General features: G+C 43.1%; 1 long non-coding RNA gene across 2 annotated transcripts in view; it reads left to right on the forward strand.

Annotated features, from left to right (window-relative positions):
- LOC142820906 (uncharacterized) overlaps positions 1–26,468 on the forward strand; it is a 99,299-nt gene that overhangs the window by 49,865 nt on the left and 22,966 nt on the right. Inside the window, exons 2-3 of one of the 2 annotated variants that reach the window (XR_012897910.1) lie at positions 12,632–12,713; positions 18,200–18,286. This is a non-coding gene — a long non-coding RNA (uncharacterized LOC142820906). The remainder of the gene's footprint in view (positions 1–12,631; positions 12,714–18,199; positions 18,287–26,468) is intronic. The other variant, XR_012897909.1, reaches the window with a different exon arrangement.

Here is a 26,468-nt window from a genome sequence, read left to right on the forward strand (position 1 = left end):
TAACATTCCCCCAAAACGTCAAGCAACTTAGGAGCCTCAGTGTCAATGGGGTTGAGTTTCCAAAGTCCAAGGCATTCTTTTGAAAATGTTGCCCTAATTAGTTCTGCCATTTCACACCACCAAAGGAACCCCAGGAGAGCAAGATTCAGTAGTCCTCCGTATACAGTAATACAGGCTAAATACAGTCTAAAAAGTAAGTAACTTATGCAGTGCAAACAAGAATAGATGTTTGGAATCCAGGGTTTTCTCAACCGTCAGTTGCTTAAGTTTGTGTTACACCCATCTAATGAGGTTTTCCCAAGCCTACAGATCTTTGATCTTAAAGATGATGGCATCAGCAGCAATGCCTCTGGGGACCAGACCAGACCAGTTGGAGTGTGTGTATTAGGAAGAAAAGCACCACCAAGTAAATCAACAGAACCTTTTACCAGCACCCTTTGGGCTTTGCTAGAAGGTGCCCCATCCTCAAACTGACCACACCCAGTTGTGCTTAGTGTGGCTTAGAAGACAAGTTGAGTCTAGGCTTGCTTTTTTATGCTCTGTATCGCTTAAATACTGTACCTTACAACTGCATTTCATCAAGCTGAGCAATGTGTGGATAAGCTGACAGTTGGACAAGGAAACCTGCATGCATTGCTTACTGACGTTCCTGCCACAGATGGCTTCAATCTTTCACTTTAGAGACTTGTATTGATTGGTTTAAGAATTACTCGTGTGCACGCATGCACATGTATTTGTACACAGCAGAGGAATATCGGAGCAAATTCTTTCCAAATACCATATCCCAAGGTGATAGGAATGATTGGCTGTTCCTTTTTTGTTTGTTACTGTGTGATCTTCTGTGCTATTCACATTTCACTCCAGCCAATTTTCTTTCAAAAACTTCTACTGCATTCCACTTGTTTTCTAACCAAGAAGTGGGGGAAGATTTCGCCGTTGCCTTTACTGTCCAAATCAGACACTTCTCTCCCAATCTTCTGAAGCTGATAATATGGGGAGTGAATTTGTGCCTCTAAAGCAATCGAGTGTCAAATTGATAATACAGTTAGTGCAATACCTTAGGGGGAAAGATTAGCGTGTGGAGAAATTTACAGGCTTCGAAAGAACTAGCTGTCCGTTTTTCTAACCTTTATTAGGTAACAATTACTTTAAGTATAACCTTCCAATTTGGTCTGGACAGTGTGATGTCTGACTCTGCACTCCACATAATAGCATGAAAAATAATCAATCCCAGTGTATCTTCTCTCTTCTCTTCCCCCTCCTTCCCCCCCCCCCCCCCCCCCACACACTTTGTGGAGCACTTTCTCATTGTCTGTTGTCTGAATTCAATTTAAAAGCCTGGAGAATGCCTCTTCACGCTGCTCATCCAAATCCTTTATTAAAATGATCATTCTGAAAAGGTTGGGTTCAAAAATACAGCTCTTCCATCAGTGTCTGCAAGTTTGCGACCGTTCTGGAAGGGCTCAACTGTCAAACAGGACAAGATCTCAAACTCTTGTTCTGTTTCTCATCTATGAAGAGTGCCAAGCTGTTAAATGCCAGGCTTCTAGGTAGGTGGGTAGCCCAGAATAAACCAAGACAAGTGTATGAGCTCTGAGCTATAGATTTGGACTTAGAAAACGAGAACTTTATGACAAGTGCTTTTGAAAAAACAGACATTCTTGGGTTTTAGTAACTTTCAGATTTCAAGGTTTTGGTGTTTCAGTTTTCTCTGGGTTAAAAAAATTAGTTCCTCAACAGTATTTGGTTACTGTAAGAGCTCCTAGGAGTTGATACCTTAGAACCCCTTGTAAGTTTATATATGTGGGGCAGAATCGTGGGACTAGATGGCCTGTAGGCCAAGTATCAGTCCAGTTCAAATTTGGAAAGACACGTTACCACTGGTTATTACCAGCTATTGATTCTTAATTATGGTATCACAAGCATGAAGCTGTAATAAGTTACTGCAAATAACCGTTTATTCCATTCCTGCAAAACAAGCAAATAAACTTCCGATGGCAGTTTGAAACTTCATATAGCATAATATTACTTTAATGGAATGCTTTTAGAAAGAAGCAATAAAAATAAATTGAAAAGTGCTTTTCTGTGGGATACAGCTGGTATAAGCACCATATGAACAAACAGGATAACAAAGCTTAACTTAGCATCTCCGCTTCTATTACTCACAAGTGACAGGTCTTATAGTATAAATTCTCTTAAAAATGGACTTTTTAAAGCAGCATTCTGTGTTAATTCTGAGCAGTATAATTACAGGTCTTTTATGATTTAGGTTCAAGACCAATTAGCTTGCAAGACTTTCAAAAGACTGTTTTTCCTCTTGCCGTGCAAGCACTGCTCTTCTGTGAATTTATATTCATGTAGTATAAAACGAAATGGTTAGAAAGGTAGATGGAGGTATTTGGCTGTACTTTACTTTTGGTACACTTGAGATAGTGTTGTCATGTGAAATGCAAAGCGCAGTCTGTGCATTCACTCCAAAACTGGAATCCACAGTTGTGTTAATCAACAGGGTATCCCAGTAATTGGGAAGCTGCTGTGCTTTTGATGTACAATGCTGTATATGTAAACAGTGCTACCACTGCCATTCCACATGACAGCACTTTCAAAGAGAATAACAGAAGTCCAGCACAGTGAAAGCATCTGGATGCTGTTAGAGCTCCCCAGTATCTACTGGAGTATGGATTGATTTCCCAAGATAAGTGATGGCAGCACCACTTGTCGGGATGTTTTCGTAGTTGACTAGAAAATCATGTAGGGGACTAGCCTACTGTGACGTGAAGGACAACTGGGAGGATCAGCTTTAGTACCCATTGAAAGGATTCCCATGGCTCTTATTCACTGCGGTGGGCACTGTATCGGACTCTAGATTGTGTATCTACCTACTTACCTACCTTACCATGTGGTTGTTTAGCTCAGGTTTTCTGCCATGCTGGAGCGTTAGGTAGGTGTACTTAACTAGGCTTACAAGCTACTTGTTTTTAACAGAACTTGCCAGTTGGTTGAAAGTCTGAAATTTCTATAAATGAGGGAATTTTTTCTGCAAAGGTTGGTCTGTCTCTGTCCCTCCCTTTCCCCCTCTCCCTCCCCAACAGCCCTGCTCGTTAGTGAACCAAACTTAAAAATTACACTTGAATTACCAGGGATATGCCCATCTTCTCCCAAAATCAAGATTTACAGTTAACAAGTCACTCCTTACCCATTCGGTACCTCTTCCTTTTTTTCTTGCATGGTGTGTGGCACAATGGGGCCAGGCCTTCTAGGCATTACCTGCAATTATACTCTAATACTCTTCAGGCACTAATGCACACTTCGTTCTTTAGCACATGCAAATGTCTCAAATGCTTACTAAAAGTGTTGGGTGGAGAGTAGGATGACATGACACAGCCCAGCCCAGGATGACAGAGAATGTGTCCACTTACTCTACTCCTCTGTGGGGTTGAGTAATACATTTTTACTAACATTTCCTCATTAAATTATTCAGTCTACTGAACTGCTTCCCCATTCAGTCCACACCACTCACTTCATTTCTCTTGCCATCTCTGTATCATCACCTTTTTCTTTCTTGTTAGAGAATGTGGCCCAATCTGCTAAACCCTTCCCACATAACTCTGGTCTCCCAGCACACATACTTTCCCTCTGAGCCCTGAAGCCACCCATTCTTACTATCCCATCTTAACTTTCCTATTTCCTTTAGTGTATAATTGTTTGAATTTTTTGTAATGAGGTTATTCTCTACAAATGCACCCTACCCTATGGTACCCCTGTTGGCTAATGCATGTGTGGCTTATGAGATCTTCATGCATTTTATTCCAACTTGATACAACACATTCCTTTCTTGTCATTTTCCATCTATGGTATGAGTCTTGTAGGTGGCTGTATAATGGATTAAGGTTAATGGGTCTGCCTCTGTTACATTTTGACGTTCCTCACAGAGAAAAACCTCTGGTGCGTAGGTGGCATGTGGGTTGCAAAACAGTCTTATCTTGGCAATTTCAGAGTTTCCTATCAATTTAAGAACTGCCTTGTTGTAACTATAGGAGGCTATGAAAGAATTCTTGCTGTTGACTTTGCCATCTAGTTACTCGGATGGATCTTCAGCTTGTATGAATTCATATAGCTCCTGGAGTTCAGTGACTTGGATCAACTGAGGACCTTTGTCCCCCCCTCTCGCTCATTTTTATTGTATTACTGGCAGAGTTAATCATATTAAGTAGTGCACTTGCACAGAATTGCCTCCTTTTAATGAATCCAGAATGGAATTTGCATACCATCTTCTACATAAATACAGAGAAAAAAGCATTCCCCCACAGTTTAGAGGTGCTCTTATAAATATCACCTCAAAACTTCAAATTGCCCATTGGAAGGTCCAGGCAACATTTAAGCTGGGGTCACACAAGGAAAACATTTTCTCAACTAAAGTCTTGTCATTTTTTTGTGTGCACCAAACTCCTGATATGAGCAGTCATTCTTGTGCTCTACTCTGCTCTGATTAGGCCTCCGTTGGAGGGCACAGCATTTCAAGAAAGATGTAGAGAAATTGGAGAAGGTCCAGAGAAGAGCAACAAGAATTGTTAAAGCTCTAAAGAACATGACCTACGAAAAGACAAAGAATTGGGCTTGTTCAGTTTGCAAAGGAGAAGACTGAGAGGGGACATGATAGCGATTTTCAGGTATCTAAAAGGGTGTCAAGAGGAGGAGGGAGGAAAAATAGTTCTCCTTGGCCTCTGAGGATTGGACAAGAAGCAATTGGCTTAAACTGCAGCAAGGGAGGTTTAGGTTGGACATTAGGGAAAATTTCCCAACAGTCAGGGTGGTTAAACACTGGAATAAATTACATTGGGAGGCTGTGGAATCTCCAACACGAGTTATGTAAGAGCAGGTTAGAGAGACATCTGTCAGGGATGGTCTAGCTGGTGTTGGGTCTTGCCGTGAGGACAAAAGACTGGACTTGATGACCTGTCAAGGTCCCTTCAGTTCTAGAATTCTGCTCTTATAGAACCATAGAACTCTCTCAGCTCCAGTGGAACTTCAGAGCGGGTCTACCTGTAGATGAGTCTGATCAAATCTTTCCCTCCTAGCGATCCGTTTCGCCTGATGGTGGGGAGAATACCTCCCAGGCTGAGAATTCCCATGGCACAGTGCAAAAGGGAACTAGAGACAGTCACATTCAAAGCACCTGTCTGCTTTCCTGTATTGCTTTTAATTGGGTGTGCAGCTTCTGTGATGGGGTCTTTAATGTGTGACAAACATCTAATCTGTCTCCCATTTGTCAGGCCTGTCTCGTTGCATTTTTTCTTCACAGCAGGATGATTACCGAGCACTTTGTCAATTAATCCAGCAAACCTACCATGCAGTGGATCAATGGGAGCTGGCTTAGCTGGAACTAGCCTTGGCCATGGGCTTGACAAATCCCAAAGGGAGGAATATTGGTGTGCCACAAGGAGTTACACTAAAGGTGCACCTCTTCCCCCATTTCCAGGACCACCTAAAAGTCAAATCTGGTCTGTCAAGTCATTGGAATTATTTGTGCTCAGATGCCCAAACGGTCATGCTAGGAGCTGTACATAAACACATATGGGTTTACAAGATAAGACCATATGGAGAGGAAAGGTCATGACCCCTACCTTACAGCCAGGGAGCTGAAGCACAAGATTAAGGCCAAAATCTGCAAACAAACCCAGCCACCTTGGATTCCAATCTGATTTGGATGCCTAAATATCTGTCACAGATTTCTGTTTGATGGCAAAGTGGACCCATATGTTCTGGATCGCAGGCCAGAGACCTAACCCTCTTTCCTCACTAATCAAAGGTAATTTTGCTACTGATTGCCATGGAAGCCGGAGTGAACCATTTTCTGTACACATTCCCTGGTGGTCATTTCTCTTTGGAGCAAGCTCCTAGCTCTTGTGGCTTTGCTATTTGTCTTTTGATACTAGGCACCTAAGTATCTGTTACCACTTTCTGGAGTGAATACTCTTGGTTCACCCCTTCAGCTTCACCACTGGCTTGGTATCCTTGTTTGTGACCTGTGCGCTACTAACCCACTCGGTAACAGTCTCTTCTGCCAACTGGAGAAGAGAACACCTCAAGCTCATAAGATGGTTGTACAAAATAACTAGTCAATATTTTTAAGCATATGGAGGAGTGTGGATGAAACAGTCAAGTATCCTTATCTGGATTCTGACCACCTGGGCACTAAGAAAAGTCTGCTTTGGCATTTTTGCAGGACAAAATAGAAAAAGGACTACTTTTGTCAGTCTGTGGCTGGCTGGCGGAGTTCCTATGAAACTTTTTTGCTGTTGACATTTTGCCATTTATTAACAGTCTTGGATAAGGGTCTTACAATACGTTATGGAGAAGGGCTATTTATATTTAACTGTCACCCATTTGTTCACAACTCTTATATGAAACTAAAAAGTTTACCCAGCGTTGCTTGGCCCTGTTGGGGTTGTGGGGCAGGAGGTGTGGGAGAGTGCAGAAGTCAGGGTTGGTGTTAGGGGTGACTTTGGGCAGGGGGTATCAGGTGCAAGGGCTTAGGGCAAGGGGCTTCATGACCTGCTTGCTGGCTGTTCTTCAAGGAGGCTCTTCTGAGGTCATTGGAGAATAACTGTTCCTGCTATGAGCCCTCCCATTCCACTTGAGGAAACAATCACATTCCATGCACATGCCCATTGTCCTGGCACAACCAAACCCTGGCCTTGCTTTGTTAGGAGAGAGGAAGCTACATCCCAAAATTGGTGGTCCTAGCTCTTAGTGTTTAGGAAGAGTTCTTGAACAAGCAGAAGCATGGCTGGACACAGATGCACAAGCTCTCTCAAATACATGGCCTTTGGCGGGGGGGACAAATCAATGCAAGGTGAATTGACTCATTTACACTGACACCACCTAAGTCCCAACAATATCCTTAGCTAGTAATTTAAAGCCCTATCTAGCTGCATGCGTCCAAACCTACTCTTTATTCTTGCTGCCATGCACCTGTCAGTGATCACTAGTTACCCATTCATGAAAATTCGCCTGAATAAGGAATAATCTTTCTGTTGATCTATTCTGGAGAAAGGAAGGGTGAGGTAGAAAATGCCAGAGTGTTATGCTTGATGATAAACTTGGCTGATGGGCTTGAAGGTTTCCATTATCACCTTACTAGGCATAATTGATTGCCACAGATCCAAAGAGTATCTGTAAGAGGTGAGGATTTGGGGCACAGTGAGTTACTAGCACAGGGCTATGTTGTCCAAGGGCAAAGTAATTTGCCCTAAATTCTTCCCAGTAATGGTAGATCCTACAGTAATGAATTCTGTCTTATCTGCGCAGATGGGGTGATGTTTCTCAGACATCAAATTTTGTAATTCAACAAATTCTGCTCTAAATGTGGGAGTAGCACAAAAAATTGTTGATGCAGACTAATAAGCTTGCACAATAGTCAGGCAACTGTATATCGCAGTGCGGGAATAATGTCAGGTTTTGGAATCAGATAAATTGCAAATAACCATGGAAGCAGCCACTGAACCTTGAGGAATATCAGCCGATAAACTAGATGAGGTGCATATAAGGAGCTGTTCCTTGGGAAAGGGGGAAAGACCAATGGGAGGGAATGATGGGCCATAAAGCTATGATAAAGTGCAGATATAATGATAAAAGGCTGTGGTCAGCCTAGAAAAAAATCAAGAAGCAATAAAATATAATTCCACAGGAGTGGGGTGGTGATAAGGTGGTAATTTGTTACTCAGCAGACTTCTGCAGTCAGGGTCTTAATAGATTTAGAAGGAGAGTTGTTCTCTTTGGCCATGTATCATGGCTCATGATTAAGCCATGTGGGTGTAAAACATTCTCCCCAGTGGGAGGGAGTGGCGAGCTTTGTGGTAGCAGCTGATATTCCTTTGGTGCTGGCAGGGCATGGATCAATTAGTGTGGATCCTGCATACTGCTTTGACACTTCCCATTTTGAGCACTGCCCTGGCAGTGAAAGGAGAGCTGTAGCTGAAAAAATAGGAATCTCTGCCAATTAGGCCCAAGATAAAAGTAGCTTCAGAAGGTAGCAGAGAACCAAACCCAGACTTGTTAAATTAAGGTAAAAGCTGAGACATCGCTGTATTGACTTGGAGAGCAGTAATGGAACTACCTCTGGGATGAGCAAATGCTTGGAGGAAAGACTCTGGTTCACTGTCCTGTAATGCCGCAAAGATGGTCACAAGTAGGTTCCTACAGGTAGCCAAGTGAAAAGGCTCCAGTGTAAGGACGAATTCCAGATTCTTCAAATGATGAACCCAACATGATTGACTGTCTGGGTGACGAACTCCCCCAGTTAGGGAGTTGTTACAAAATGGAATGTTCCTTCACACTTCAGACCATTTCTGTTGGTTGTAATCAATCCTTCCATGAATGTGTAGGCTGGTCTAGGATTTTGAGGTGCACTGGGCAGTGATGATCAGAGGTGCCCAGGAGAACCACAGAGCACATCTGAGTCCAGCAGCCTCTGAACAGAATCATTTTTTATAGTCATTGTATCCAAGTCCTGTGTGTACCACTCCTTGTGGTAGAGAAATCAGGTCATGTGGCTCCAAAATGAAGATTTAGGATACTCTAGGCTCTAAATGAGGGGAACGTTGGCTGCATAGGACTTGGAGGTTTGGGGTTAGCTGGAAGCTGACATAATGGATAAGAACAGCCGTACTGGGTCAGACCAAAGGTCCTTCTAGCCCAGTAGCCTGTCTGCTGACAGTGGCCAGCACCAGGTGCCCCAGAGAGGGTGGACTGAAGACAATGATCAAGCAATTTGTCTTCTGCCATCTCTCTCCAGCCTCTGACAAAGAGAGGCCAAGGACACCATTTTATCCCCTTGCTAATAGCCTTTTATGGACCTAACCTCCATGAAATTATCTAGCTTCTCTTTAAACTGTTATAGTCCTAGCCTTCACGGCTTCCTCTGGCAAGGAGTTCTACAGGTTGACTACACGCTGCGTGAAGAAGAACTTTCTTTTATTAGTTTTAACCCTGCTACCCATTAATTTCATTTGGTGTCCTCTAGTTCTTCTATTTAGGGAACTAATAAATAACTTCTTTATCGGCCCTCTTCACACCACTCATGATTTTGTAGACCTCTATCATACCCCCCCTCAGTCTTCTCTTCTCTAAACTGAAAAGTTCCAGTTGTTTTAACCTCTCCTCATATAGGACCTGTTCCAAACCCCTAATCATTTTAGTTGCCCTTTTCTGAACCCTTTCCAAGGCCAAAATACCTTTTTTGAGGTGAGGAGACCACATCTGTACACTGTATTCAAGATGTGGGTGTACCATAGTTTTATACAGGGGCAGTAAAATATTCTGGGGTCTTATTTTCTATCCCTTTCCTAATAATTCCTAGTATCCTATTTGCCTTTTTGACTGCCGCTGCACACTGCATGGAAGTTTTCAGAGAACTGTCCACGATAATGCCAAGATCTTTCCTGATTTGTCATAGCCAAATTAGCCCCCATCATACTGTACGTATAGTTGGGGTTATTTTTCCCGATGTGCATTACTTTACACTTACCCACATTAAATTTCATTTGCCATTTTGTTGCCCAATCGCTCAGTTTGGTGAGATCTTCTTGGAGTCCCTCAGTTTGCTTCTGTCTTGACTATCCTAAACAGTTTGGTATCATCTGCAAACTTTACCACCTCACTGCTTACCCCTTTCTCCAGATCATTTATGATGGAGGAGTGCACAGGTACCTTGACCAGCAAAAGCCTCTGTCTGAGCTACAAGCACAAGCTGTCCATTCTGCTAAAGGTCCATCCTGACACATGCCTCGAACTAGACTTACACGTGAAGGGAAAGAAAGAGCCATTAAGCCAGCTCTAGCTTCCATTTCTGCTGCTTCTCAATGGCAGGTGGGGTCCATTTTTCCAAGATGCCAGTAACAAATGACACCATTCTCTAGCACGTGAAATGTTACGACCTGGCTATGACAATGTTTTAATTTTAACTCCACCCCAGTCGCATTTCCAAGGTGATGAGATTGCCGGCAGGCCTAAACAGTGCTGCAGATGGCACCCAGCATCAATTCCCTAGCTAATGAAGTAAGCACCAAATAGAGTTAGTACCCATCATGGGTGGAGAATTATCATTATTGGTGGCTGTTGAAAGCCTGTGCATAGTGGACTAGGAGTTAGATGCAGAGTGCATATTACAGTGACATGGTTGCATTGTTCATGGACAAGTAAAATCTTTTGGGGTTGTTGGCTTCAAAAAGGCTTCAGGCACTTTCCCGGAACAGATTTCCCTAGCCCATCCCCTCCGTCAGTGTGGAACCTGGGCGGGGGTTAGCTCTCCTCTAAGCACAGACGATGGTGCTTTAATACTAGCCGATTTTCATGGCTGCCAAACATCTCATATGCTCAGTCTGAAGGACAATGTTTGGAACAGTGGCAGGGAATCTAATGGTTAGCTGCAAGGAACTCTGAGGCCCCAATATTGAGACTGGCCCCAAATGAGTAACCATATTATACAGCTCCAATGCAGCAACACCTTGTCTCATGGAGTAGTGCTGACCACGGCTACAGAGCAGGTAACAGCTGCATATCTTACACTCGAGGTAACACTTTTAGAAGTGATTTAGGTGCCTAAAACCCAATGATGATTTGTGGGGCATAGGTTCTCAAGTCACGTGAGCAGTTGGGAAAGCTTTACCCTAGGTTATTGAAGATGGCTTCCTCTCAAAGCAATGTGTCTCCTTGGGGAGCACTTGTAAAAAGGGGCTCTAATGCAAAGCTTTGCAATACAGAGCCTAAGGCTTAAATTCTACCTAGAATCTTAGGGCAACACTTGGAAGAAAAGTGTTATGGGGTTAGGCTGTGTCCAGTTGCTGACTCCACTGAAGGAAGACAAGTGAAGAGCTCTGCCCTTGGGGCTAAATGGGACTTAGGTGTCAGCCCTAGTGTGAGTTTCTCCATGTGGGGTGACTTCCACCTCTTAGAACTTGCCTGAGCAGTAATAGAAACAATTGAACGAATCTCATTGTTTGGTACTGCTTTTGTTAATTACCCTTCTCCACAGAAATCATTTCTGAAAGGCAGGCATTAACTCTTTCAATGTCTGAGGCCTCAGTTGAACTGCATTGTTATGAAGGAACTAAATGTACTTGTTAATGTAATAGAGGTCTTCCTCTGGTTGCAGGATTTATTGTCTGGGCATGATTCAAGAATATCTATTGGAATTACTCTTTTGACCACAAGTCATTTGAGTATAAGCCTTTCAGTGTTCCTCTCTCTTTCCCCTGCCTCCTTCCAAGAAAAAGTAATCTTTCCCAAATTGGGGCATGTTCTCTGTTGTTCGTCAACTGTTCATTGTGATATATGGTGCAACAAGACAAGTCTTTTGATTTTTTTCATGAGTTAAGATAACATTCACTACTGACAACCTTATTAAAATCAAGAAAGTTGGAGCCTTAAGTCAGTTTTATATAAAATCTATCACTTTGACAAGACAGAACACGTGTGTGCACATGCTGCTGCTTGCACTTTTTTCTTGGTGGAATATTTCAACCAATATTCAGTGAGTATTTAAAGTGTCTGTTTCTCCATACATGTCTAAATGTATCAAATCTATTGGATAATAAGATGTCATAGGCTCAAACTTCAGTTGGCTTTATTTAAGGTGTGATGCCATGATATTTTGTTTAAGGAATCTTTCTTTTTGTTAAGGAGTTCAGTGCCAAGGATCACAGCTACAAATTTGGGTCCTGATCTTGCTTTCCAATTTACTGAGTGGCCCATTCCTCTGCAGGGTGCCACAGAAGTCCACAAGATGATGTGGACTTGAGCATTAGAACACAGGCATTGGGCCTCGGAGACCAGATGGGTTTCTTGATCCAGAGACCAGCACATTGCTGGAAGAGCTACACTGCCAGATGCTCACTAGTCACTGCCAGCATGACTCAACTAGTACAGATAAAAGTGGAGTTCAGTCTGTTGGCCTGTCATTGAGATCAACAAGTAGTGCTGGTATTGATGGTGGGTTATGTGATAGGGACCAGTGTATTTGACCTCACAAATATAACTGAAGTAGTTTGAATGCCTGGCACTGGCCCTCTGTATAGAGGAGTGTTTCACCCTAAGAGCAAGAATGTCAAGAAATCCTCTTCCGCAGACTCCGTCACTTCACTTCACCCCTGTAAAATGGGGCTATTGATACCAGCTTGCCTATCAAAGGGCTGCGACATGAGGGTTAATTAATGTTAGTGTAATGCACACACCTTCAGGGTGTGGTTTACTGTCCCATGTAGTGGCAGTGAGACCACTGAGCTTGCACTGCAGCCTTAGCTGAGAGCCAGCTGGCTTTTAGCTCAAGCAGAGGAGGTTCATTCACGAAGCTCTAGAGGTCCCAGGTTCAGTTCCGCCTGTTGGCGTTACATTCGTGCAGCACTTTGGCTATCAAAAGCACGACACGCGGCTCTAATTAATCGTAACCATACTTGGCCAATGGACAATACTTGCACGTCTGTTTCCCAGTGAGTTTGATGGTCCCTGGCAGAGAATGATGGCTGCATTCCAGGGCAGGGGCTAGGGATCTCACACGCCTCCTTTGTGAAATGACTCCAGTGACTTGGAACCCCCTGGTCATTCTCTTCTCTTCCTGTTGTTGCTTTGTCAGATGACCCACTCTGCATTGCGTCTGCTGTGCCGGCTGTTGCTACTGAGGAATGCATGGAAATGTCTCTACTGAGGTAAATGAGGTAAACACATTTGACCCAGTAAACAAGATTTTTTTCCCCTTGCAGCACAAGACCCTATTTTCCCCTTCAAGGATTGTTTTCTTTGTACCTGAACAGCATATTGCTGGAAGCTAATGAAATTAAAGATGCTGCAGTGCAAGTGACACCAACCCTTTCTTTTTGGGGAGTGGATCTAATGGGGAAGAATGAGGAGAAGGGCGTCTTTGCTAATATAGCAGTCTTCTAAAACAAACCATGTTGGCTTCCTTGTTTGTACACTAGCAAGCAGTGTTTGCTCTTACTACGTATATTAGGAACTTTGCATCTGTCTGTCCATGCATTTGGGAGTCTGTTCAAGCATGGCTCTTAAACGGTAAGAGCTAGGACCACCGAATTTGATATGAAGCTTCCTCACATGGTAACTTAAAGCAAGGTAAAGGCTTGGTAATGCCAGGGCCATGGGATGTGCCTGGAATGTGATTGACAGCTAGGACAGTTATGCTCCAGAATGACCACAGGAGGCAGCAAGTGTGGGGGGACAATTATATTGCAGAGTGACCACAGGGGCCAGCTGTGCCTGTAATACAATAGCCACAGGAGGCGGGGCTCTGCTTGTTGCCTGCCACCAACCACAGATAAGTGGCCCTCCTCTCCCAGACCTGGAGCCCAAACCACTCCCCGCTTCTTGGGCCCCAGTGCCAGACATAGGCAGGAGCCTTGCCACTGTAGCCTCTTTGGGGAGCAGCCGTTAGCCATGGCCAGGCAGCACAGCCCCTATAGCTCCTCCATGGGTGCCAGCCGGGGTTTGACAACTGCAGCCCTGGCAGCTGTGCTTGGTTGCTCCCTCTGGATGCCAGCCATCAGAGCAGAACCTGGGTCTGGCCCAGGAAATGCAACCCCAGTATGCTTGAGCCTCCCAGTCCCCTGTCCTCACTCCTGTACCCATGACTACTACAAGGGCCCAAGCAATGCTCAGCAAATCCTTTAGTGCTTTAGACCAGAAAAGCTTTAATAAAAACATAATTAAGTTTTATCCTTTACACCTACCAATTGGTACGCATCCTTGCATGCTCCTGATGAGTTAATGCTATAAAGTTGATCCCTATTAGTTATATTATTGCCCTTTCTCTGCCTTGCCCTGGGGCACACTCACAGTAACATCAAAGCACCAAATCTATTTTTATGAAATGGCCCCATTTAAAAAAAACAAGTGATAGATTAGGTTTTAAAGCACAAGAACCGTTTATTTTAGTACTTGTCTGGGGCTCTTCATATTCCTGTGTCATTAGCATCATTTCTCATCCAAAGACCTGTTCTGCCTTTCTCCCCTTAAATTTTTTGTTTTGTTTTTTTCATTGTTTCTGTTTCTCAAGCACTTTGGTTGCAGCATTCATCTTGCAATTTATTAAGTCTTGTCTTGAAGTGTAAATTGCAGAAAGAGTGGAGGAAAATTACATCTACCAATTGTCAGGAAACCTATCTACATAGCTGTTACAGAATTGGCCTTTCAGGTTCCCACTGACTTTTGCCAACGGAAGATGGCCCTTTTCATGCCCTAATTCTGGGTATAGCATAGAAGATCAGCTGCTGCCAAAAAGCACAATGGTCTAGATGAGCAGAGCTGATTCGGGGGGAGGGGGGGCAGAAGGGTTAGGGCTCCTTTGTGTGTGGTGTCTATGAACAGTCTGTGGCTGTCTACACCAGCAGATGTATGACGCTGGCAATCTCCGTGCTGCTCACAGAAAAACAGCTGTTGTGTGTCCGCAGCGTGCTCCTTGTGATGGAGCACATCCACATAGGCAGTTCTTGCAATACCATGGAGAATAGTGCATTATAGTAACTCTTCCACTGTTCAACTGGCCACAGTGTGCTTTGGGAAGGGTTTGTAATGCCCCATGGGGCAGTCGGCATCAGATGCTTCATGGTCACCCTACTACATTGACAGCTGCTGGCAGGAGGGAGAGAATGTGACAGGGAGTGTGTTAGGGAAGGAGATGGTGTTTAGGGATTTTAGCATCCTGTCTTCAAACAGTTCAATTCAAACAGCAGCAGGAAACAACCCTTTCTGAGGAAGGGTAGACACACTACACATCAGTCCTTCTGCCACCTTCCCCAGCTTTCTGCAGAGCAATCTCACTCCCATATGTGGGTGCACATACCCCTGCCTCTGTCTTCAACAGCACAAGCATTTCACTTGAACAATTTCCTTTGCATCCTGCAGCAGATTGGCACAGCCTACAGGCTGTCTGAAACAGAGCTCTGAAAAGCAGCATGCATGAACCTGCAGAAAGGACAGACGAGTTCCAAACAGAGCAGAGGGGACTTGAGGTATTATGGACTGTTTCCAGAAGCCTGTCACAAGGCAGCAAACCATTTTAGTGTCCACATGCCCCAGCATGGCAGCCTTTGCAAAAAGCAGTTTCTTGTCAAGGTGTTTCCCTAGAAGAATGCAGCAACTGCAAAGTTATTCTGCACAAAGTACCTTGCCTGTGTGGACATCTCAGGAGTTAGTGCTGGGAGCTGATTGACTCACTGCAGCTTGATGGTGCAGATGAAGCCAGAGACTGGACAGTAGCATTGAAGTTTGTTTTATGGAGATTTAAATTGTTGCATGTTCCTGGACAGTTTCCTCTCAAGTACAGGATGAGAGCAAGTTGTACTTCAAAGTAGCTTGAGTAGAATGACTTGAAAAGGATAAGACTAGAAATTATGGAAATCAATAGTTAGGTTTACAACATCTGCCAACATAACTCTGCCCCATAAACCAGTCCACCTTTCAAGAAGCTGGAAATTCCTATTAGATGCAGCAAAATGCTTGTCTCCTCTTAAGGACTACCATTCCAGCAGCAGGCTCTAGAGCTGTCTGATGTAGCAACACTAATCCCCTTAGCCAGTGCTGTGTATTGGCAAAGAATCAGGTCAGCTTCTGGATAGCAGAGTAAATGCTAAGAAGGCATTGCTTCACGTAGAACAGATGAGTTGCTTGTGCTCAACTGCTGTCTCCTGGTCCACTGTGCACAGCACATTGGATAATATGAATAGCAAGCACCTGTATCTCTATCACTAACGTTATGCTATGACAAAGGCCTAGATTTGTGCCTGGCACCAACACTCTCCTGGGAATGGGTAGAACACATTGGGTAGAAAACATAGAACTCCATGTATTTTTGATGTAGAAAGGCCACTTCTACCAGCACAGACCTTGTGCATTATACAACAGCCATATTTTCACATTAAGAAACATTCAGTGCAGGAATTAAAGGATTAGCTTGCAGCATTTATGTACTCTGAACAGTGCATAAACACTGAGGTATCAGGGGTGGCTTTAGAACAAAATGGATATTGGGACTAGCATGGGAATGAAATGTTAGCGTCCATCTGAGGGTTTAGATTTTTTTTAGGCAAGAAAAGTAGGGGAGAGGCAACACAAAGATGGAACAAGGGAAAAGCTAAAAACCAAAACTGGGGTGATCCTAAAGCAGCCATTCATGTCTTTGTTGATCAATAGGATGTCAGACTTATTGCAAGGAAAGATATTAAATCGTATAGGCAATGGCTCTGTAGAAGATGCCATTATTGATTATCTAATCACAAACGAGTGTTTCAGTTGTACTTCAAATACAGACTTGATTATACAGATTCAATGGCTTGGAACAGTTCTCAATCAGTGATCATGTGACTTATTTTTCTCTTCGTATGTTCATTAGGATATTCCTCCTCCATCTAAGTCACATGATCATGGAGGGTGGTCTTTAAATAATTCACCCCGGAGGCCTCGCTCCAGTTCTCAGGTAGTTTGGTGGCCAAGGGATGTAAAATTGCAGGGCAAATTAAGATCAGTACAACTGAAAGTTCTTTGCCTGCAATTCTTCTCCCACATTATGAAATCATAAAAACATTTCACTTGCAGAACAGAGTAGTATACGTGGTTTTTCATTTACTCACATTTGGGAGGCGTTAAATGTACTGGAACATAGCAATAACTATCAAGTGCAGCTGTACTGCAAACTGAAATCATTACCAACAATAAGTGCTAAAAACACTCCAGTTCCTTTCTCCATGCTATATCCAGAGGGTAATCCAAGTGAAGGGTTATATTTAAATTTGAAACATACTCCTTAATCAAGGAATCCATCATGGAACAGACTCAAGCCACAACTTCATCTCTCACTTTGACCTGACAGACCTGCCAAGTCTTGTTTCTTTTGGCCTGGTTTACTCTGAAATAAGGAGCATCTCCATAGAATTTCAAAGGCACATCCAAAACCTTGTTGTGTTCTTTGAAATGGATCACTTTTTTTAAAGATGCTTAAAAGTTGGCAGTCTCAACCCCATTCCACATCCCTCTTTGTCATTCTGCTTGTGTTGGCTCCAAAAGGATATTAGCATACTTCATAGAATTCTCCTCTTCCCTCGCTCTGTCACCTGGAGAGAACTGATGTCTTTTTCCAAGGCTGCATGGCAAACCTAAAAGCCAACTTTCCTTGGAAGTAGCAGAAGAGTAACTGCTTTGCTAGGGATGCTGTTTTAACAGGACAAACTCGTGTGAGGCTCCATGAACCGCTGAGGAGAGAGCCTATGGGGAAGAAGCTTGTGAGGAGCCAGGACAAAGACAGACTCCAGGAAGAGATGAAGCAAGAGCAAGCGAAGGTTTGAGGCAGTACAGTAGTGATGTCCTTGGAAGTACTGGTCCTTGCTTGGAGGCCATATATAAACTTCCATAGAGTTGAGTGACCCTTCCAACTCAGGTCAACAAGGGGAAAGCCAGGACACACCCTACTGGAGAAAGGACTATTGAATGAGCTTGGAGGGCCGAGGAGGAGACTGGCTGAAAGGGGTTTTGTGTGTTGACTTTTTTGTTGGGGTGGGCTGGAAGCTACCCCCACATGATTTTTCTGGCCTGAGAAGACAGTTACTAAGGGGAGAAAATTCTGGGTCCTACACCAGGGGGTGAGAAGCAGCTGTCACCAGCTTGATGAAGGATATGCTAAATGGGCATTTGGCATGGGAGGAGGGGAATTGTTCACTAAAATCCTCAAATGGTCAAATCCCAGAACATGCAGGGGGATAATTCAGCCAGCCATATTAATCCCTTTTCTAACAGTCCTCCCACTTTACCTTTTTGTTGCTGTGATGCGTTAATGTTTGTTTGGCATGGATGGAGACCCAGACATGTATCTGGTACATGCAGTAGCACAACAGATGGATTCAGTCCTGATGTTGTTGGCACATGACAAGTGCTTGATTTCTCAGCTGTTGAAGCGCTGTTCAAGGTATTACTGATTTCCATCCAAGTTTAGCATCACGATATGGTTCCTATACAACTCTTACTGGGGGAGTAAAACAGCCTGTTACTAGACTATCATTTCTATCTCTGTAAACCATGAAGACTATCTGCCACCTTCCCATTACCCCCAGGCAGCAATAATATCTTTCCACATCCGCAGTAGTTGGTGGTCTCATGATGAAAGAATTCATTTCAGTAGTAAGTCTGTAATTCTCTTAAGGTTGAAGTTACAAAAATGGAGGTGACCATCCATGAAGAATTTCTACAAGAGGACTAGGAGGCTAAATACTTCTACAGGGTCTGCTTGGTAAGTGGAACCATTTTACCTCAAAAGGGGCACCAAATTACCAGTGAGCACATCTGGAAAAAGGTCTCTAATGCCAGCCAGCACAAATACAGTATGCAAATTTTAGATCACTGATGTGGTTCATGACCTCTGGTTTTAAATTTTCAGATGGTCCAGATTGGGGTGTGACCAATGAACCTGACCAAATGTAGCATTGCATCTAGCACATGATCCATCATGTGGCGTGCATGCTTTCTTACATTAGGACAATGGTGCCCTTGTTCCTTCTAAACTATTTCTAGGCAATGTCATATTTAGCCAAGGCTGATAATTCAGTCACTGAAAATGTGGGTTAAGACCCAAAGGTGAGCAGAGAAGTATAATGAAGTTTTGAGTGAAGAACAGAAATATGGACCAAGGATGAAAGCCCTTTACCCTGGTACAAAGGACCAGAGTTAGGTCTATGCAGCAGTGAAGACCCAATTAGCGTGAACCCTTTGTTCCCATCAGAGTATTGCGTACCACAATCAGTGAGGCTATTCGTAAAGTGGTACTCCATCTGGCACTTAATGCTTAGCCTGAGTGGGACGTAACTGGTACGTTAGCCTCATGCTGGCTCTTTTCACAGGGACAAGTGTCACCTTCCAGGGTATCCAGCACATACAATATTTTCACTAAGGTTTCTCAAGTTGTATCCTGATTAGCATGTTACAATTCTTCAAATCAAGCCATAACCCAATAATATGATGTAGGTTAACTTAGCTACAGCTAATCAGGAAAGAGATCTTGGAGTCGTCATGGATAGTTCTCTGAAGACGTTCTTTATCCCTTTTTTAATGATTCCTAACATCCTGTTTGTAGCAGCAAACAATGTTAGGAATTAAAAAAGGGATAGAGAATAAGAAGGCGAATATCTTATTGCCCTTATATAAATCCATGGTACGCCCACATCTTGAATACTGCGTACAGATGTGGTCTCATCTCAAAAAAGATATACTGGCATTAGAAAAGGTTCAAAGAAGGGCAACTAAAATGATTAGTGGTTTGGAATGGGTCCCATATGAGGAGAGATTAAAGAGACTAGGACTTTCCAGATTGGAAGAGAGGAGACTAAGGGGGGATATGAGAGAGGTCTATAAAATCATGAGTGGTGTGGAGAAAGTGAATAAGAAAGTTATTTATTTGTTCCCATAATATAAAAACTAGGGGCACCAAATGAAATTAATGGGCAGTAGGTTTAAAACAAATAAAAGGAAGTTCTTCTTCACACAGTGTATAGTCAATCTGTGGAACTCCTTGCCTGAGGAGGTGGTGAAGGCTAGAACTATAACAGGGTTTAAAAGAGAACTAGATAAATTCATAGAGGTTAAGTCCATAAATGGCTATTAGCCAGGATGGGTAAGGAACGGTGTCCCCAGCCTCTGTTTGTCAGAGGGTGGAAATGGATGGCAAGAGAGACGCTTGATCATTACCTGTTCAATTCACTCCCTCTGGGACACCTGGCATTGGCCACTGTCGGCAGACAGGGTACTGGGTTGATGGACCTTCGGTCTGACCAGTATGGCCATTCTTCTGTTAATTACACATTATTACCATATCTACTTATGCTAGGTTATGTAGATGATTATGAGCAGGGTGACAGGGAAATGCTCACGACTACGTAGTGTCATCCCTACATTTTGCAGGACTGTTGATGTGCACTGTAAGGGTAAGTCTAGTCTACATCCCTCTTTCAAAAGAGGGATGTAAATTAGACTTATCAAAATTGCAAATGAAGCTGGGATTTGAATTTCCTGGGCTTCATTTGCATAATCGCATCACAGAGTTCTTTTGAAAGTGACACTGCCATCTAGACATGGTTCTTTTGAAAAGAGAAGCCTTTTTCGAAAGATCCTGTACTCCTCAAAAACAAGGTTTACAGAATCTTTTGAAAGGCGCTTTTTTTAAAGAACCGCATCTAGACCATGGTGTCACTTTCAAAATAGTGTTTTACGAAAATGCCGTGACGCGATCCCGCAAATGAAATGCGGGAAATTCAAATCCTGGCTTCATTTGCAATTTTGATATGTCTAATTTACATCCCTCTTTTGAAAGAGGTATGTAGCTTTAGATGTACCCTAAATATAGTCATCTGGCTGCTCTTCTTATCCATGTTTATCAAGTGTGACTATCCTTGTGGGTTGTAGCAGTGACCTCAATAACTTTAAGTACAATAAAGGAGTATTGAAATGTATTGCATTGAGCCTTTTTAGTCCCTTTGAATTTGATGTCATAGCATCTGGTGTAACTCAATAGTGTTTGGCCCATTGATGAACAGCAAAGAGGATTAGTTACATGAACACAAAAGTTAAGGGAGCCTAAATAGCTTGTATTGTCTAACATCTCAAAAACTTGAGTCCTAGTCTCAGGCCTGCCTTACACTTACCCTGAGAACAACTCTCTAAAGATCGATCTTCTGGGGTTTGATTTAGCGGGTCTAGTGAGGACCTGCTAAATCGTTCACTGATGGTGCCCTTGTTGACCTGGTATGCCACAGGATGGCAAGGAGTAAGGAAAGTCGATGGGGGTGAAGGATAAAATTAATTTGTCAGTATGACCTCTGTGTGACCTGGATGTTAGCCTGGTCTTTGTAAAGGGGGCCATGCTTGGTCACAGATATGCAACAAGGAGATAGGTGAAACTGGTATAAAGCTGTTTTACGGGTATGAACCTGTTGTAAGGCCAGAGAAGGGAATGTGAGGCAGTAGGTAATGATTGAAGGGGATTTGGTGCAGATGGCATGACCTGTGTATGTGTGTAACTGTAAGTGGTCAGTGGGAAAGGGATGATTACCATGTAAGATAGTACAAAAGACTTTGTTCAGGAAGTTGCAAAACTTTCCTGAGTATCCTGGAGATTTTTGCTCTGGAATGCACTCCTGAATAAAGCTGGTTGCTTAAGAAGGGTGAATGAAATTGATTTGGTAGGTGTTTTGGACCCCCATCGGAACCCTCGGATTAAAATTCTCCATCAGGAGTTTCTCCTGTCGACTTCTGGCAGTGGGGATGCCTGAGAAATTAGACTTAACATACATGGGCTTCATCTTAAACTATTCTGGTAGCTGGAGTTCTGGTAGCTGGAGTTGTGTATGTTAGGTCAACTTTGTCATGTAGTGTAGACCTGGCCTAGGTTGTGTGCAGGCCTTTCACCCATCATACCCTCTGAACACACTCTGCTTGTGCTGTCTTAGGCAGAATCTGAACCTAACTTAGATATTTCAAGCTTTGTTACTCTGCAAACAGTATTTTGAGTCTAGCTCATGCTATAGTAACATAAGATGCTCTAATGAATCAGCTGCTACTGTAAAGTTAATATGAAATAGTATAATAATGGTGATTTGGTAACTAGCTAGTACCATGAGTATTTAACCCTTCTGGTGATGGGCATCTCTAGTATCATCTGAGCTTGTAATAGAATCAACCGGTTTAAGTAACCCTATTATCACAGAATACAAATGAGCCCAGTCATGGCCAATATCCATATGTTTCTATGGTTTTTGCCTGTCTTAAATCTGCATATTGTCTTTAATTCTATTTTCATTTAAAATAAAATTGAAAATGTCTTAGGAAGGCACGGTTCTCCTCCTCCTGCCTTCTTTTTGCTCATTCATGAGTGAAAGGGTAAGTGTGGTTTTTTTCTTGTCCTCTTTTAAATTTGGTTCATTCGGTCTTAAAATAGGAATGTAACAGCATGCGGCTATTATTCGGTCATGTCTATTTGGTCACATGCATTTTCAATTACACGCTATCTTTTTCCAGAGTATTGTAAGCTGCTTGTGCTTCTAAAAGCCATTTTCCATCTCAGAGGTGGCTGCTTTGCAGTGATGGGTGAAGTGTCTGTGTATTCACACAACTTTGCTTCCCATGTTATAACATACAACTGGGGACATGTAGTGTGTGCTCAGTGACATACTAGAGTGAAAAAACAGGGTACATCCACTTTGGGTATGCTCATGCCAGTGAAAGGCTCTTGCAAGGGAGGAAGCAGTGAAGAAACATTCAGCCTCCCAGCTGATTGGGGATGGGGAGAGATCCCCACTGCCATGCCTTGCACTTGACTAACTGAAAGTGAAATGGCTGGATGCTCTGGGATAAGAAACAAAACATTGTGGTGATGGGGCCAAATTCACTGAAGATGCACACTGGATTGGATGTGTCCAACAGAGACCCACAGTGAGGTTGATAAGATGACCTTTGCGCTGACACTGAATGGAAGAGGTCAAGAATGAGTCCAAAGTCGATGTGTGGTTTGAATATCAGCAGACTAGCGCCCATTTAACACAACAGCCAGATGAATAATCATGTGTCGTGGAAAAAGTCTATAAAAGTTGATGACCCTGAATAGGGAGGTGGCAAGAAAGGAAGAGAGATGTAGCCATGAAAGAAGGATCCATATTGTACATAATATGCATATAAATAATACGCATTGAACATTTTTATGCATGCGCACATATGCAGGAGTAAATGTACATACAGATCTTTCCATCTCTATCTAATTTTGACTACCTCTAAGACGTACTTCTTTAGTTCCTTTCTCTCTTGCTCACACTGCATTAGAGTTTCTCTTTATTAGCAGCCAATAATATATTAATGCATTTCTTGGTCTGAAGTGTGCTTTTTACTATTACCTTGGACACTCATTTAGTTGAATTTGATAGTGGCAACACATTGACATTGGTAAGGTTAATGATCCAATACTTTATTTCATTGAACAAGTTGAACAGCATTTAATTCATTGTTCCACAATGTCCTAGAGAGCTGTCTGTGCCATCATTTTAATAGTGGTATGGCATCTTTGCCCTTTAAGTAATTGGCACCGTGAAAATATTCTCTAGGTCCTGTCACAATTGATTAGTATTGTATTGAATTACAGAATGATTACTTTTATTTTTCTTTTTTAAATATCTCTTTGGGGAGGGAGGTGCTGCAGAAATTGATGTGCTGACAGCCCTGGGACTCAAGCTGGCAAGCAATATACCGCTTTCTCCTTTCAGCTCTACCTGTGTATGTTATATGCTGCTGCACCCCCTGCTATTCCATGCCACCCAGAGCTCCCACAAAGCTCTCCTGAGCCCTTAGCTGCAATGCTGGTTCTCTCCAGTAAAGGCATCTCAATCCTGACTGTCTCATAGCACTCTTAGGGTGAGGAAGGTGGTCTGGGTTTTTTTACCCCTGGCCTCCTATGTTCCACTTAACTCCACTCCCACGAGTAGCCGCTATAAGTTAAACCAAATGCAGCAGTGAAGTGAAGACCCAGCAGTGTGGGTCACACACACACACACACACACACACACACACACACACACACAACCCTGCGCAGACACACAATTTGTATCCATATCCCCTCCACAAACTTGAATATTGACACCCCTGGCTGCATTGCTCCACAGACATAAAGCAGACAGGCACCAATTTGTGAGTCTCTAAAGAGGTAGTTTGGATCTGCATCCATCCACAATCCCTAATTAATGGTCCCCAGATCTCTGCAGAATTTGCAGGGTTCTAGCCATGCAACCCTGCACTTCCCCGTGGCTATGTAGTCTTATTGCTATCCCACACCAAAGCCTGTGTCTTTAATGCTCTTGTGAGCTGTGCTAGCTAGATTACAATGGGTATAGCTACATGGTGGTAGTGTAGACATAGCCAGTTACTGAGCAGGGAACTGAACTGTGGTATTATGAATCCTAGGGCTATTTTTGCAGCAAGGCATCTCAGGTGAGCAGAGAAGATACAAGGTTCAGAAGTTCAGCTCTAGCTCATCCCTAAGAAGGGACTTGACAGGAAGGAATAATTCTGGAATCTCTTGTGCTATTTAATGGCCAGTCTTATGAAATCTGTAGAAGATTAGTGCCGCAGTGAATCACCCCATCATCTGACACAGCCCCAAGTTCATTCCATTCATGGTGGTTTAGTAAGAAGTACAACTATCTCTTGTGAAACAAATCCCAGTTGGTGAGTGAGTCGGTAGTAAGGATATAAAATGAAGCTGACATGGCAAGAAACAGTTGGCCTTTGGTGGCTTTATTCTGGAAGCCAGCCAGTGTCAGCAGGAGATGCAAAGCTGCAAGCAGAACATCATTTTTGTGAGCGCAACAACAGAAAAGTTCTTGATGCTGAATGCAATTTTGGTCCATTTATCACCTTTCCTTTTTCTTTAAATTACAGTTGATTATGTAGCATCTGCTCCCTTCACAATTGCATATGGTTGTTTCCTTGAATCCGGATGCCTGTCTAGGAGCTGAATACAAATAGACATGTGAGTTTTCTTTAGGAGGGGTGCAGTAAATCAAGCAGGCAGGCTGAGTTAGCAGCGGGAAAGTGATTGTAACAAACTACTGACTAATCTGATCTAGCCAGCGTTCAGATGTTATAGCCCCTATCAATACAATGTCACCAGCTGCCCACTACTGTGGATATAGTCCAAATGTCTTAAGACCAAATAGTGTATTACACTTAATTATTACAGAATGCTATGGAGCCAGACAGATGGTTCCTGTGCCTACCTTTTATTAGGCTTTTCTACACTGCTCTCCTGACTTCAGAATGTGCTTTCCTGCAAGTCTCTCGGCTTCTGCCAGACAGGACGCTGAAAGGCAAATTACCAGGAAGCCTGGACTGCACCCCCAGTATTTGCAAATGCATCTGTTGAGCATGTGCAAAACGTGCCTTGGTGGGCACACATTGAACAGTGCATAAAAAGCTGTGGGTGAGCCCACATGATCTGTGTGCTCACAATCTGTGGGAGTGTGCAGTGTCATACTGAAAATTTGCCATTGGAAGTGAAACAGGATTCCCACATGAAGTGGGGTGGTACTGTGCACTAGCACTAGATCGTGGATGATTTTCCTCCTGTTAGGTAGTGTACAAACCTGATGTTGGCTCAATGAGGTCTCACTTAAGCTCTGTTTTGAGTGCGACACTGTAACCTATTGGTCTTGTCCTGATTTCTAGCACAGGGGTAAATTTCTTTGTTTGGGGAAATAATGCAGCCTGCATCTGACTTGTTTTTCTTCATTACATGTATAATCTAATCCTCAGCCCCTCTTTGGTCCTGGGCTGTGCATCTGAAAGTCCCATGCCAGCATCCCAGCTGATCATACCTTGTCACTCCCATCACCCAAGGTTACAAAGGTAGGGATAGCTCCATGGTTTGAGCATTGGCCTGCTAAGCCCAGGGTGGTGAGTTCAATCCTTGAGGGGGCTGTTGAGGGATCTGGAGCAAATCTGTCATGTACTTGGTCCTGCTGTGAGAGCAGGGGCCTGGGTTCGATGACCTCTCAAGGTAGTTTCCAGTTCTATGAGATGGTGTATTTCCATATTTTTATTATCTGTCAGACTCGTTTATTCTAGAACATGGGTTCCCAAACTGGAGAGTGTGCCTGTGAAGAAATTCCAGGGGGGGTGCGAGGCGACCCAGCCCCACCATCAAGTTTTGCTGCCCTGCTCGAGTTCTTTTTTTTTTGGTTCAAGTTTTTTTTGGGGGGGAGAGGAGGGGAATGTGAAGGTTTTTCAAAAATCAGAAGGGGGGGTGATGCTGAAAATTTTGGGAACCACTGTTCTATAATCTATCTTTGCTGGCTGCCTGGGCAAATACCACAGAGATAAGCTTAATAATCAAATTAATCCTTTAGAGGAATTAAAAATAAAATAATGGGACCTCCCACACTGACCTGAAAACCCATTTCTATGTAACCAAGACCTGTCTTCCGTTGAGTGATGTGGCAAGAGTTGAGTGGTCCTGACTCGGATAACTCTTTGGAACTATCACATTGAGACCCCATAGAGCATACTTTAATCTCCCTCATTGGTACACTAGTGTGGTCTAGAGCTCAGTGCTTCATCCAAAAAAGTCCCATATTTCAGCTGGAAAATGCCAGTTAGTCGAAAAGTGAAATGTTCCGTGGGAATGTGTAGAACTTGATGACCTTTTGAAGGAACTGGATCAGCTAACTTACCTTAACTTTCCCTATTCTTTGGCAGGGATCATTTCCTTAACATATTTATCCAAAAACTCTTTGCTGAGCTGAAAGTCCATTTCCTAGCCAACTCGAGCATGTTCCCTTTAATTATGATAATACAAAAGTTCTATTGCTGGGAAATCCAAGCCATAGAATTTAAAATGCGGCTCAGGAGTCTGAAGTCATTTATATTCTTTCTTGTCCTTT

This window comes from Pelodiscus sinensis, chromosome 27 (genome assembly GCF_049634645.1).
Source record: "Pelodiscus sinensis isolate JC-2024 chromosome 27, ASM4963464v1, whole genome shotgun sequence".
Taxonomy (NCBI): Eukaryota; Metazoa; Chordata; order Testudines; family Trionychidae; genus Pelodiscus; species Pelodiscus sinensis.